This window comes from Melanaphis sacchari, unplaced genomic scaffold, assembly GCF_002803265.2.
Source record: "Melanaphis sacchari strain LSU unplaced genomic scaffold, SCAv2.0 Contig76_pilon_pilon, whole genome shotgun sequence".
Lineage (NCBI taxonomy): Eukaryota > Metazoa > Arthropoda > Insecta > Hemiptera > Aphididae > Melanaphis > Melanaphis sacchari.
The window spans coordinates 700269-716816 of record NW_020271544.1 but is presented as its reverse complement, the minus strand read 5'-3'; the positions used below and the strand labels follow the sequence as shown (position 1 = coordinate 716816).

Genomic DNA, 16548 nt, shown 5'->3' with positions numbered 1-16548 from the left:
CAGCCTGTCTTAATGCCTTTTTCAAAATTACCAAAATCAAAATCAGATTCAATGCGTCCATAAAAAAATTCAAAACACTTAAAAATAATACATCGAAACCTATACACCTATAATATCTCCTCCTGCAATACCTGCATGGAGTATTGGTTATAGCAAAATATAATATTATATACAATTTTTCGTGAGAAAATGTAGAAAATTAATTGTTCGAATTTAATTATAGTATGATATATATAATATATATCATACAAACCTATTTATGTTTTTTTTTTTGATGAACATATTAGTAAAATACTATAATTTTTTTAAATAATATTTAACGTATATTCATATGTTATATGTAAATGACATATAATGCAATATTATTTAATAATAACTGTTATTTTTATAATAAACGAAACAAAATAGTTTTCGTTGTCGTTTCGTAAAAGTTCTCACGCTCTCTCAATTTATCTTTTTTTATTTGCATCTACTCAATATTATTATGATGTAATTATTTTTTTTTCTCAATACATCGTGAATTTAAACAGGTGGGGGGAACATTGTTTTACTATTCTCGTGTTATATTATATAGTTGTGTATTAATATTGTACGCAGTTACCAATTTTTTTTCAGACGATAAGTTGATGGACTAAATTTTTTTCTATTTAAATAGTTGTGGTTATATTGATTTAAATGTCTATAAATTATTATGCTGTATATATTACTTATATAATTTTCTATGTATTATACTTTTATACTTTGTTGGTTTTCTAATCATTCCATTGTGATTTAGTATTTATCGTTATTTTTATGTTGTATTTTATAAATGTTATATTATTTTATTATATAAATATTATGTAAGTATATTATGATATTATAAATATTTTTATATTAAACATATTATGTTACGGTTTGTTCAAACAGGGTTAGCTGTATAGTTATGCAAATGTATTGTTTTATTACGACGTTTTAATGCAAAGATTTAGACAATTAAGACAGTTTACGTGTATAGTGTATACCGACATTATATTACTATTATGATATTGTATATATTTAACTTTTTTATTTTCCAAAATCGTTTTTAATTATTATAACAATAATAATATGTCCTGTCGGTGAGTAAATGTTTTTTGTCTGACAATATAATATATTGTCGTAATCGTAATATTATTATGATGTATAGTTTATATATATATATATATAATGTTTTTTTCGTTAAACCGACCAGTTACCACCAAAACGATTTACCAGCGTATATGTAATTAGGTACACGATGCATTATTATGTAATTAGAGTGCTATAATGTGTATTGATGTTCGATGTTAAAATGTATTTGTTTGTTACATTTAACGCCCGCGTATCTCTATTGACAACAGAATACGTGCATAAAGTCTGTGTTAATAGTATTTCGTCCTAGTCTCTAGATCAAAATTATTGTTTAAATATTTTATTACCAAATATATTTTATACTATGTTATTAAATTCAATAGCGTGTACTTATTATATAATATATTATTATATTAAAAAAAAAAAGAAAAAAGTTTGTACTATTTTTCGGCATCAATAATTATTGTTATATATATATATAATATATATATATATAATATATATATATAACAATATATACTATTCGTCTTGATAAATAAAATAACATACCTATGTTTATATTTTTGTTTATGTACTTAATTATTTCCATTATACAATAATAAATCGTTAACCATAGGGGTAATAATTTTATCAGAGTTTGTAATAATTTTGTTAACTTAAAATGGATTAAGTACTAGACTTTACAATGTATAATGCCTAAGTTCATCATTACATTGAAAGTAGGTGCTAAATAATTTAAATTATATTATTGACATGTAAAGTTTGTCTTCGTTTTATTATAGTAACTGTACGAATATCTACTTATTGAACAAAGTGTAGTCATAAGTAAGTAAAAGCTGCATCAGTTGTATTGAAACTTAACGTTGGTGGTAGATTTTTGAGTTACTATTTATGTTAATGGAAAAGATATGACGTTAAAATAACTAAATTTTACAAGTTCGGAATTATGGTATTAACAGACAAAGGTATAATGATAGGTAGATATTAGGCAAATAATCACAAAATATAGGTATTTATAGACATAACTATGATAGAATATGTTTGAAAAATATTCTCAGAATATAACTTAAATCTATCCAAAATGATTTATCCATTAAAATAATAATAATAAAAAAAACATGAAAGTTTGATTTCATAGTAAGTACTATTAACTTCTCGAATAATAATCTATTTATTTTCAAAGATAGTAAAATTATTATATGAGTATACGCGTTTTAAATAATAAATGTTTTTAAACATAGTTTAAAAATGGTTATGTATTGGCATTGTTTCACATGCAAACTTATTATTATTAAGCTAGCGCAACGTAAAATATTTTAAGGTCAAATTATCTCAACTAATCCTAGAAGGTCCCCAAAGTCTATAAATATATTACGCCAAGCAACGGATATTAAATGCATTTTTTTACATAATGTTATATAGTATATTTAATAAATTTTTACAGTATGCAAAATATAATATAATATCTATGTGTTAATAGTTAACGTAAAACAATATAAAAGAGTGAATGTCAAAAATCATTTACTTCTAAAACAATGTGTAATGTATTTGTATCGTACATTCGTGGGTATTAAATAAAAAATTGAGTTATTGATGTTGAATTTTTTCAATTTTTAATTTAATTGATTGATGGAGTGGTTAAGATATCGTTGAAGTAGTAAACAGTAATTGAGGTAACTAAAGTAGCACAGTAATAATAGCAATAGCGTTAGTATTAGTAGGTAGAAGTAGTAGTAATAGTAGGTAATAGGTAGTAGTAGTAAATTGCAGTATCAGTTAATTCCTGATGTAAATTAATAAATTATTTCAATAACATTTCTCATATATATATATATAAAAGGTATACGTAACATACTCTGCAAAGCGTATGTATATATAGTATATTAATCATATGTTTTGTAAAAATAAATTATGAATTACTTAATGATTATGCATAGGATACTTTAACATAATATATCATACCTACTTAATAATATGTAATAATAATAAACATATAAATATGATAAGTAATCTAATATTAAGATAAACTTGAGGTCTAGGCGAGTTTCTTATGTGTATAAGTAAATGACCTGATTATATAAGTGTCAATGTTTTTAAATACTAATCTTTGTTGAAACATATAATACAACTTTATACTAGGATATACTACTTATGTAGATATTTATTAAAAATACAATAACTGTAATCAAATTGAGTTGCAACTTACAATATTATAATCTTAAATTATTCATAGACTATTCGTAGACTTTGTTATAGAGCACTAACACTAATATTTTATGCTATAATTGAAGATCGAGCAAAAGTTTTGGCCAAGAATATTAATAGTTCGAGAGCATAAATTGCAAGAATTATTGGTAACGAATTAATCTCGTGTGATGGGTATTTTCATGACTTTAAAATTAGAGATTACCTACAGAAAATTCTGAAAGGTATGTAAATTAATTATTATAGATTGAAAGTCATCTAGAAAAATGATGATAAATTGTATTTGCAAATTTAGAATAATATGTACTTTTAATTATTAAAACACTAAAAAATTTAAATAGGTCTTGATACCACGTAATATATTCATCATAGTTGTAGGTTACTACGTAACCATAAGATGTTTATCTTCAAAGTCAAATATTTACCGTAATTGTGTGAGTTTTTAGGAATAAATCCTCGAATCAATCAATCTACAATTAATTATTCAAGGAATTATATTTAATAATCTGAAAATCATAATAAAATAATAGTGAATTAATGAACCAAAAAATAAATATAAATTTAAAAAAAATAGTAATAATAGTGGGAGGAATCGCTCTGTCGCTTAGTAAGTGTCAAGTGTCCCTGCAGTCATTGTAAATAATGTGGTGTATTTGAATTCAATAACGAATCACTTTATACGAAAAAAAGATTCTAAGCGAAGGAAACTAATATATTTGCAGCATATTTTTCGAAGGATAATAGATAGTTAATCATGGTATATTTTATTTATATTATTGTATGTATTTTCTTAATTTGGGAGGTTGAGCTAATTTTTGTCAATAACAATGCATATAACAGCAATGTTGTAATTAATTTAAAAGTTCATATCGATATAATGTACAGTCTGTTTATAAATAGTTTTGTAGTATAAATAACTTAAAATTAGTTCTAAATATTATGTATTTTAAAAATTGCATTGTATATAGAGAATGATAATTTAACGACCAACAATAAAATGTTACGACGCATACCATATTTTAACTTTTATTTCTGAACTAGCATTTACAAAAAGTCCTAGATTCGTGTTTGATACAGTTTATTGATCATTATTTTTTTTTCAACTAATTTTGAAGCGTACGAATTCTTAAAACTTTTTGTTCCTTAATTATTAATGTTGAAAAAAATTTATATATATATATTTAATATATTTTCCCTCCGTCGAATCAATCAAAATTGATAAATTTCATTAACGTACAATGAGAAACAAATGTATAAATTCGAAATTTATGTTGTTAAAATTGGAGATATATGTTTTCATAATCGATTTTAAGTTATTAATTCATTATAATTTATACTAAATATTTAAGCAATTTATTAATTTTTTTGATAATAAATTAAAGCATCTTGTTTTCGAGCGTGCTGTATTCGTTATCGATTTTTAATTTTCTTTAACCAACTTTAAGCACCATACCACTGTTGTTCAAATACAATCGCTCCAGTAAATACAACAGCATTATGTAATCTATTCGAATCAGTAGAGTTTCTAATCAATAATGTTCTTTTTTTTTCAGACAACGGTTTGTCCTATTTGTTCTTATATCGAATTCTGTTAACAGTGGAATATTATTTGTTAAAAATATTTCCGAGCATAATGTAAGACAGTATTACAATTTTATTTTGTTTTTGAATATAGACTGGCATATTAAACTAAATAATGAAATTATGGCTATATTTTGTACTAAGGTACGTTTGTGTATTGTGTCTTTTATTATATAACATATTATTATTGCATAAATATTATTTGATCATTATATATATGTTGTGGATAATATATAAGTATATATATATTACATATTATATATAAATGTTATCATACACGAAAATTTAAAACTGTATTAGTTTTATTTTTTTGTTTCTACCAATTTTTTCTAAATAAATAAAAAAAAAAATTAGAATTTAATATGTAAATTTAATCGATTGTACCTATTATAATATATATTTTATAATATTATGCTTATACAAGGTTAGGTCAATCCATATGACCACTTGACATATTATAAAAACCACCCTCTTACCTGAAAATTAAAATGTACCTTAACTACTCCAATAATAGGTGTTTAATAAAATATAAGTAATTTTAATTTGAACCTATTTATATAATAATTAACTCAATGCATTGGTCAATCTCTAATAAATTATTCTTAAGATATACGAAACCAATATATGAGTGTTTTTTATTTTAAGTAAAAAAAAAAAAAATACTATACATTTTAATAACGTTGAATCTGCAGTATAGAAATAATTTTTTCACATACATATTAAGTATAAAATATTAAGCCAATCTTACAACTTTTGTGGATTTTATATTTAGTAATAATAATAAAATTATTTATTTTAAATTGCGTTTATCGTTCTATTTAATTTATTTTTAAATTATTAAATAATGATTTTTCATGCTATTTAAAAAGTGCCTGTAGCGATACAAGTTTTTTTTTTTTTAAATGAGATCCTTCTTATTTTACTATAAGTTTAAAACATGCATTTCTTTAATATTTTAATGCATATAATATATAAAAATCGAAATTCAAACGAGTTTAATTTCAAAATTATTAATAAAAAATAAAAATAAACTTTTTTTGTATTAACTATAAAAGTTAATAGAGATGTATGATCGTTTGAAAATTATTGTAATTACTATAATAAGTATTAATGTGTTTGCCTTTTATAATTTATGAAAATTTCCAAGATATTTTATAATTGACATAAAATTATAATTAAGGATTAAGAAATTTAAGTTTAATAATTTAGAAACTAGGTCGTTTTTTTGATTTAGGCGTAACAACATTTTTAGAAAAATTATACAATTTTGTGGAGGGATCTTATTTTAAAATAAAAATTTGTAAAAAAGTTTGTGTCATTATTATTTTTTAAATAGCTTAGAAAGTCTAAGTAACCAGGTAAGTTTCTGATAGTATGATATTTAAGTATACTAAAAAGATACAAAAAATAAATTTGAATAAGCGCATTATTAAAAGGTAATATGGGTGAGAATTTTATAGTAAATGACCATGTATAGATCAGAGTAATAATAAAGTCTACTTGAATCAAATTATTTACATACAATTAGTATATTTACGTTATTACGTTTTCTATGTACTAATATTGACGTAGACTTATATAATATTATGTTAATATTTATTATTATAACTCGGTCAATTACCTATACTATATACCAGCGTTTCTCAACCTGGGGATCGCACAACAAAAAAAAAAAAAAAATAAATAAATAAGTAGTGTGATCGTTGAATTTGTTTTACATTTAAAAGTTGCTTAATCTGTGGTTTGACATTTAAATTACCACTCATTATATTTATAAATTGATATTTGAAATAGCATACTTAGTTTGATTAATCGGTTAATGATATATACTATATCTTATATTAAACGTATAATATATTTAACTTTATAGTATATATAATGTACGTAATATAGGTATAATAGTATTAGTAACTTGGGTGTACTCACTGAGTATAAAAAAAATCAAATAAATTATTTTTAAATATCTTATATACACATAAAACATATAAAAAGGTTATAATTTCATTTAATAATAATAATTACACTAATATATATGTGTTATGATTTATGTGTATATAAGATATTTAAAAATAATTTGTTTGATTTTTTTTTTTATACTCAGTGAGTACAAATGATTGTATTTTATATAAGATATATTTTAGATTGTAAGTGGATCGATGAGTTTATTGATTTTACAGAGAATGAGTATGTGTAGTTTTTTTTTTCTGTGAATGTATTTACTTTTTAGAGCAGTTAAAATCAATTTTCAACTTTGAAGGTAATTTTGAATAGAAAATTCGATTTAGTTGGTACTTTGGGACTCAAAAGTAAAAAATACCCAGTATATTTTAAAATAACTGGAAAAACTTGTAATTTGTATGCAATAAAACCTAATTTTAGTAAAATAAATATTGATTGTTGTAACTTAAAAATAAATAACTGTAGAGATATGTAATTATAACTATAATCAAAAAATCTAAAAATTAAATATTTATTTATTATTATTTATACATATAATTTTTTTTATAGATGTTTAAAATTTAAATTTAAACGAAGAATTTCTTCGTAATTTTATATTCTTATATTGTTATTTTGTTTTAATTAAAAAATTTCATTTATGGAAACTTGAGACTTTCATATATATATCATTATATTTTATAAACATAGGTAATGATATTTTCTAAAAATTTAAATTACTTTTAAGCTATTGCCTATGTTTACCAGAAATCTATTTATACCGTTCTTTGGTAAGTTGGTATTGATTCAAAATGTAATAATAATGATGCATAATATGAATATTCTTACTAATTAAATTCTTAATAATATAATAAATTTAATGTTTTCTGTCAATAATAGTTCATCGTATCTTATTACTAATAGCAAAATAAAATTACTATCATAGCTATATAAATATATCATAAAACAATAAATATATTTTATAATATAAGTTAACAGATCATATTCGTTCATAATCGTTTTTTTTGTATGCACTTATTAACCATTGAATTCAAGTTAAACAAATATTCGTATATTAGAAAGAATTTTTTGAAAAACATTCGTATACTTTATTTTGTTATAATTTTCTTAGAAGATAAAGTTTTCAATCTGCATATAAATGTCGGCTGCATTGTAATTTCCATATTATCTTTTTTTTATTATCACAATTTGTTTTGATTATTATAATATTTTAGAGATATTCATAATGTCATATAAAATTAGCCTATTTAATACTAAAATATTTTTGAAAAAAAGGAATAATATAATTTTAATATTTTATTATACTTGAACTAAGGCGCATCATTAATTTATTACAAGATGCTGTTGATACAAGTAATATATGTTTTATATTATACACAACGTTGTGTTAATTATATAATTAATAATGTCTTCATGGTAAACTTTACTGTTTAAGTTAGCTTTAAAAGACAATGATGATTTATTTAAATTGGAATATAGAAACTAGAAATTATAGTAAGGTACAAGTGGTATAACTCTGAAAACTTTACGGTTGTCGAACACTTTTTTTGTTTTCAAATAATATAATGCGGTAAAATATTGGTTAACACAAGGTGATTCATTAGTTACGAGTCAATGATTATATTTTAGAAGGTTATTACTTTATTTTGTTTCCTGGAGTTATCATGATAAAGATATGGCCTGTTTGAAACTGTTTTGAAAGCTTTATGCACTCTTCCTGAAAACTAATACAACTTTGATTGGACAATATCAATTTTAGGCAATAATTAGGTGGTAAAATTATAACACAAAATTTATAAAATGAAATACCTATAATGGTAATATTTTATTTCTATGTTATATAATTTAGACGGTATTGAACGCATTGATAGACATCTTAAAATTGAACGCGCATTTATTATTAAGTAGGTAATTGATTTCGTTTTTCTGAAAATTTATTAGAGCATTTATACGTGTTTAAAATGTAAAATAATGAAGTACTTCGTTAAAATGTTTAAGTTTTGAACACTTATTTTGCAGTGAGTTTTTATTGTTAAAATATTAATACATTAATTTATTAATCGTTCAATAATAACTCAAATTATAGAATTACTATTAATTTTTGTAGAAATTAAATTTGAGAAATAAATTATTGTTTTGTAAATGTAAAGTTAATTTTGTGTACCTACCTTTTATTAAAATAGTACGTTATCTTTTGTAGTATACTTTTTTATTGCGTATTATACCGCCACCTATCGTGTAATTCTAGGTTTATGAAATATCGTAAAATTTTCCTCTTGGCGGCGTATTAAAAAACTAATTATTTTTTATCAACACTGGTATTAGTTTTATTATTTATAAATTACTGAAAAAAATAAACTGTTTGATTATGTACGATTTGTCGTAAAAATAGAATAATGTTACGTTTTCTCAAATACATGTTATATTTGTTTTATGTTTTATACATGAAAAAAATCAAAAGGGTTATATTATTGAAGAATCAAAAAGTAAATAAATTCAACAACGAAGGGCTTTCGAGTTTTTATTTTTAATTTGCACCTCTGAAGGTTAGGATATATAATATAAATTCATTTTCTGCAGGGATTTTCGCGCGCATATCAAAAACACACCCTTTGTGGTGTATCCCGAGGGAGGTCGCAGCTTGGCGTCGGATGTATTTGGACTCAGTTAGCGCGGTGACGGCAGCTGAGTCGTTCGATGGCGTTTTGCACGTGAAATTTACGTCAAAATAAAACGTTATAGTTTACTTCAGTAAAATAATTATTAAATAACAAAGTTATACTATAGTATCGTTAATATTAAAAAAGAAATCATCATTTTTTTTGTAAGTACTAAATTCTGTATATATTTATATAATATAGATAAGATTTAAATTTAAAAAAAATAATAGGTTTATACATTTAAATTGTATTCTAAATAGATAGTTATCTATGTGTATTGATTTTAAAATAGTGAGTTTTTTGTGTCTAAAGATACTTTTATAGAAAAAAAAAATATTTCAATAATAAATTTTAAGAGACATTTTTGGTTGAAAATTAGGTATGAATGTATCGTTCATTGGTCAAAAATGTTAAATTTTAGTCATTTTCAAAATAAATAGGGGAAAAAAATTGTAAAAATGAAAATGTTTTTACAAAACTATTTTATTTATTTATTTTTTAATTTAATTAAATAATTAATAAACATAGAGAACTGTAATTTTCACTAACTATTCATGTTCATTAATTTACTTTTATTTTTAACTTTATTTTATATAGTTATAATAAATCTTAATGTTCTTCAATGTATTAAAAAAAATATAACAGTTAATTTATATCATTAGATATAATTTGTGGTTGTGCTTGGTGTAATTAGGTTATATACATTGTTTTGCGTTTATAAACTTGAGGTAGAAATAAAAATAATTTAACACTTTCTATACTAATTATAATATCTCTTTTATTTATTGAAATTAAATTATTCAATGATTATTTGATATACTGTTTTATAGTAAAATTATTCTTGAAAAAATTATGAATAAGTTGAACTATAAATTTTTGTTTTATTTAATTTATTAGGTACGAATAAAATAAAAATGAAATTATACATTAAAATATTATAAGTACATAAAAATACATTATATATTTCATGGAATTTATAGTTATGTTAGTTATTTAAGGTGATAATGTCTATATATATAATATCTTTGTGATTATAATTTATATATTTATTATTAATTTTTAATTATATAAAATTGATTGGGGAATTTAATTAATTTCTGGTTACATCTTAATTGAAGAATGATTGTAATATTACGTAACATCCAAGAAAATATCGTCAACTTGATACATAATATAAAATGAAGGTTACTGTGTCCTCAGATAAAACACCAAACTAATCTACACAAATGGAGCTGTCACATATCAAACAACAAAATAATTTCGACAATAGAAATTAGCATTATAATAGCTAGGCCACGGTGTTAAGCAAACATAATATTTGGTACTAATTGAACTGGTATTTAAAATAAATTGTTAGACGTAAAATAATTGCTAGTGTATTACGTTAGAATGTGGTTAAACTTCTGTTAAGGATAATTATTAATCTGACTGGAAATCATTTGATTGTGGCTTATTTTGAAATAACCTAAAGTTTTTGATACATTTAAGCATTTTTAAAAGAATTTTAAGAATAAGCCTGTAATGTAAATGCAATTTTTATCAAATAAAATAACCCTAAAAATATCAATTTATAGTATAGATTATTGTTTAAAAATATAGTTTAAAGATAGGTTATCATGAAATCTGAAATAGAATTAATAATATTTATGCACCTTGAATAAAAAATGTATTTCGATCAATTTAATATTATAAATAAAAATTAATTATCCCAATTTTGCTGATGATTTAAAATAGTCACTAATAATTATAATATTTGAAGGTACAGTTAGAAGGAATGTTGAATTTGATAAAGTATTATTAACACAATAGAAAATGTTGCTGAAATTTAAATATTTGTAAAAAAGACTAAGTATTTGTATATTTTTGAATCACTTTAAATTCAATTTATTAGGAATCTAGTAAAAGATTTTTAAACTCTTTTGATCGAACCTTAAAATCGTTATTAACATTAAAAAAAAAAAATGACGATTATTGTCAAAATTCTAACTTTAAACGCTCATAAAAAAATAATATAGCGTAAAGCTAAACTTTTTTTTTTAATTTACGTAAAAGAACAACTTATATGAGGAACCTTGAGTTAAATTTTCAAGCTTTATTCATTTTTAGATTATACAGTGACCTCACTCATGTGAAGAAATTGAAGATTGGATTATTTTTAATTCTCCAAAAGATGATGATAGATACAAAAGTAATAATACGCACATCGTTGTAAAACCAATACTTTCATGTGATCGTGTAACGTGTAAGATGTCTTTTATATACCTATTGTTCCTTTGATAAACTAACTAATTTGCTGAATCATGTCGAAAAACGATTGTTACTTTTTTATACTAAATCTTGTTGTAGGTAATCTTTTTTCTAGTTAATATTTTTGAATTATTATCTTCAGTGAATATTACTGTAACATAATAATCTACAGTAGTTTTTGGCTGATTTACTGAATAATAATAAAAATAAAAAAAAACTAAAAAATTTGTTTTAGAATTTCTTTAAAGTCTGAGATAGCCTTATGATGATTTATGTGAATATTTGTAAGCGTATAACTCGTTCCTATTTCAACTTTAAAGTATTTAAATATTATACTTTTTAAAGTTAGGGAAGAAGCGGATAAAGGAGTTTATTATTATGTAGCGGGTACGAGGACAAACACAATGAGTCACTCTCTATATAAGCTAATAGTCAAGCTTACAAATCTATTCAGAAGTTTACATTTTAATGAAGTTTTTATATCGATTTCAGTATAATTCTTATTAAATTTCTATTGCATTTCTATTTATGATAAATGATAATATTTAATAATATATATTTTTTTTATTGCAAATTGTATATTTATATCAATTTTTAAATACAAATACTGAATACAATATTCATACAATATTGATATTTCTATCGAAATTATATTATATTTACGTTTTTCAATATACTCTGATATTGCTAATGAAAATTATTACAATCGATTATTTCTTATAAATTCGTTGTAAGCTAGGTTACATAAACGCTGCATCGGATGTACTAGTTTTTTAATTATTATTTATATAACATATTACACAGTGACATGCACAGTTGCAACAGATGTAGGACGTAGGTAGTATTATTATAATATTATACGGGCATCGTAAGCTTATAACACAATTTAATATCGTATTATAATCTGTTGTAAAGTTTGTTTGTATTTGTTTAATATAACCTACCTTATTCGATTCACTTTTAAATATGCGCGTAGTCTTAGATTGATTACGTATGTAGTTAATTCGTCGATTCTGGTTTATAAACGAGTAATAATTTTATTTGAGCGAATTTAAGCATTACACTTGGTATGATAAAATAGTGAATACTACTTATGTTACAGTTATGAGTTTTTTTAATGCCTGTTATCACATAAAACTATTCCCCGAGTATAAGACGTATAGGTCTTCAGATACACATACTAATATAATATTATACTATATACTTTGAAACTTTGTTAGAGAATTGAAGTATTACAGTAGCGCCGATCAATATATGTATGACATTGGTTATTTGTATATTTATATATTGTAATGAAATAATCGGTGTTTGTATCCTATTGCACTTTAAAACACTGTAACAATGTTAGTTAATGCCAAGAATTATATATATATATACAAGATAAATAATAATTAAATACTATAAAAACGATAATTTTTTTTGTATCCAATTGTGTTTCCTATAATAAATATGTTAACGATTTTATATTCTATATAATTTAAATTTAATGCAATCAAATAAAAAGTCCAATACGTGTGAAATATATGTTACTCAAATGATATATTTTAGTAGGCTGTGATGATGACATATATTATATGTATTTGTACTTGAATAGAGGCATGTTGAAATTACCAATGTTATATTTTTAAATATGGTACAATCAAATATTTTTAACATGATTTTGTGTAGAAATAAATTGAGTATTATTAAGCTTATGAATATATGATAAATGATTATATATTTATAAATCTACAATTTAATTTTTTTGCATAGAATGGTTTTTTTGCGTATTTTCACGCGCATAACTTTTTTTCTGTTTATTTTTGTATTTGTATTTATATGAATGTTATTTTTATGATTTTTAATGCTTTATACCGATCCATATTCATGCGTAGCTGATTTTTGTATTATATTAATAATAATAATATACAAGTAGTTAATAGATTTAATTAACTCGATACTTTAATTGAATATTTATTGAGTCCAATAAAATTTTATCTTGAGATTAGTTTAGAATTTGATAATGCGACGATATTAATATTTTTTATGTCGTATTGAGAAATATTTTAAAAGAAGATTAAACATTTTTGTTTATGCTAAAAAATATACGTTAGACATTTCATTATTTATGAATAGTTAATGAATTCATGTATATTAGAAAAAAAAACAATAATACCTATAGCACAATTTATGTACCATATACGATATCTTACGTTAATGCATGCACACAGAATCGTCATTAAATATTAATTCATTCAGTAAAGAAGAGTAAGCAGTTTATTGCTATTATTATTCTATACAGCTGTTTTTATTCAAAAGAATATTTTAGTTTGTTACAAAAGTTTAAAATCATTAAAATTGCACAATATATATTATATAAATTTATATAGCACACGAGTAACATGTACATTGTACATGTGTGGTGTGTTAAAAGTCTGGAAATAGAAGATTTTTTTTTAAATTGAAAATTGAACAATGGAAGGACTGCCTAAATTATTTCCGTGGTTTTCACGACGATTTGGTGCTGAGCTGGTAGTTGGTATCTTAATATTATAATTCGCTCTGCATTACAGAAAGTAATTACAATGTACACGAGTATATTTGAATAAAATAACCCTGAATATTCGATTATAATACAGATTTATTTTGTCCGGCTGGTATAATATACTATATACCTAGTAATATCTTTGTATTATTGAACAATTAAAAATTAAAAGTTCAGTGTAAAATTATGATATGGTTAATATATCTTGATTAAAAAAAAAATAATAATAATAATAATAATAATAAAAACTATTATGATATACATGTACCTAACTTCAAAACGTGTTCCTAATAATTACAATTCAACTGCATAAATAAACCATTAAAGCGTACCAGATTAGCTTATTAATCATTTTTTGTTAATGTTTGTCAACAATTGAAACACCTAGAAACCTAATATTTTGATTAAATGTTTGTTTAAAAACAATCACGTTTCATACTTATAATTGAGTGTCTAATTTGTATCTAAAATAATTTAAATTTTTAAATCATTAATATTTTTTAATAAGTGATAATTAATTTGTTTTTACACATTAACCCTAAAATTATTTTATTTTATCACTTAATTAAATAATAAGTCAAATAATAATATTAAAAACCAATATCATTTAATAAAAACCGATTAGAATATAATATATGTTTATATATAATTAAATAATTAAGTTTAATTATTAAACTTATATCATAATTCATTTCTTATATGATATTTATATCTTATGTGAGAAAATTAAAATTCTTACAAGTGAAATAAATAAAAATTTTTAGTAAGGATAAATTAAAAGAAAACTGTGATACTCCATTTGCTGCATAATGAGATTCAAGTGTACCTTGTCATATTATACTGCTATAACCTATATAGGTAGGTCACTGTAATCGGTGTATTAAATTTGAATTAAATGCATTTATACGAAAAATAATTCTGAGAATATTTTATAATATTATTAGTAGATTATTTTTTTTTAGTAGTAATACAATAAATATATTGAACTAATTTTTGCCAAGACAATCGCGTATATTATTTTATTAATTATTAAGGCAATATTAAAAGTATCATATTATAATATATTAACTTCAATACTACGCATCATAAAATAGTGTGATAGCATTGTGACTCTAATAGTTTAAAATAAATAGTTTAAAAGTTTTTAAAATTAATTTATGTCTTTATCTATAAAAAGTAATAATATATGAAACTGCAAATAGTTTCATACATCTATGGTTAATATTATTTTAAATGGCCATAAAATAACTAAAATCATTAGTTTTTGTTTAAATATTCAATTATGTCAAAATTATAACTTTAAATGTCTATAAATAAAGATTGTACCAATTTATTTTCAATTTTTTTATTAATACATTATAAACAACATTGTACTTTATTTTCAAGTATTAACTATTAAAATTGAATATTTAATGAAATTTTAACTGCAAAAAATGTACATAACTCTGTTATTTTAATGATTTTCAAATCGCGTTTTACGTAAACAGTTATGATATTATATAATAATATAGGTTTTAATTTTATGCATACCTATATATTTTTTTAGTTATTATTTTTTCTACGATTAAGTCAAATAAAACCTCAATGATAAATATTTTAAAATTTATTACAATTATAAATATTGACTGTGTGAAATAGTCTTTTGTTCTTTATTGTTTTAACATTAATTTGCCATTTAAATTTTAATTACGAAATCTTTTTTTTACTTTCGTTGTAATTAATCAACCGCTTACATATTGTTATTTATAAATTATAACATACTGCTATGATATGATAACAGCAAGCAGCAACTATTGCAAACAAATTTTACAATTTATATAGGTACGTAATTCATCGCGTTTTACAAAAAATAAAATTGTATGATTATGAATTCATCATTACTATGATAAATTCACAGTAATATTTGACGAAAATTTTAAACCTAACATAATCATGAATTATACAACACTTATGATTTAAAATATTTAAAAAAAAAAAAAAATTTATATTAAAATAACGTAAATATTTATTTATAAGGAGGGAACGGGTTTAATTGTAATAAAAAAAAATCAAAATATGTACATAAATATGTACTTATTTTTATTGAAATATGTAAAAAAAAAAATCAAAATATGTAATAACCGCTTAACAGAAAAAATAAGTACCAAAAACTAATTACAAAAATCTTATCTCATATCTAATTATGAAATATAATAAATTATAATTTATAAGTAAGGAAAACAATTAACTATATACAAGTTCTTTGGAAAATAAAAAAATTAATCGGGATTTATACAAGTTCTTTGG

General features: G+C 22.0%; 1 protein-coding gene across 1 annotated transcript in view; it reads left to right on the top strand.

Moving 5' to 3' along the window:
- The first annotated feature begins 9619 nt into the window (after positions 1 to 9619).
- LOC112601243 (arrestin domain-containing protein 3-like) overlaps positions 9620 to 16548 on the top strand; it is a 79269-nt gene continuing 72340 nt past the window's right edge. Inside the window, exon 1 of the mRNA XM_025348732.1 lies at positions 9620 to 9655. The gene's annotated coding sequence lies outside the window, so the exon portion shown is untranslated. The remainder of the gene's footprint in view (positions 9656 to 16548) is intronic.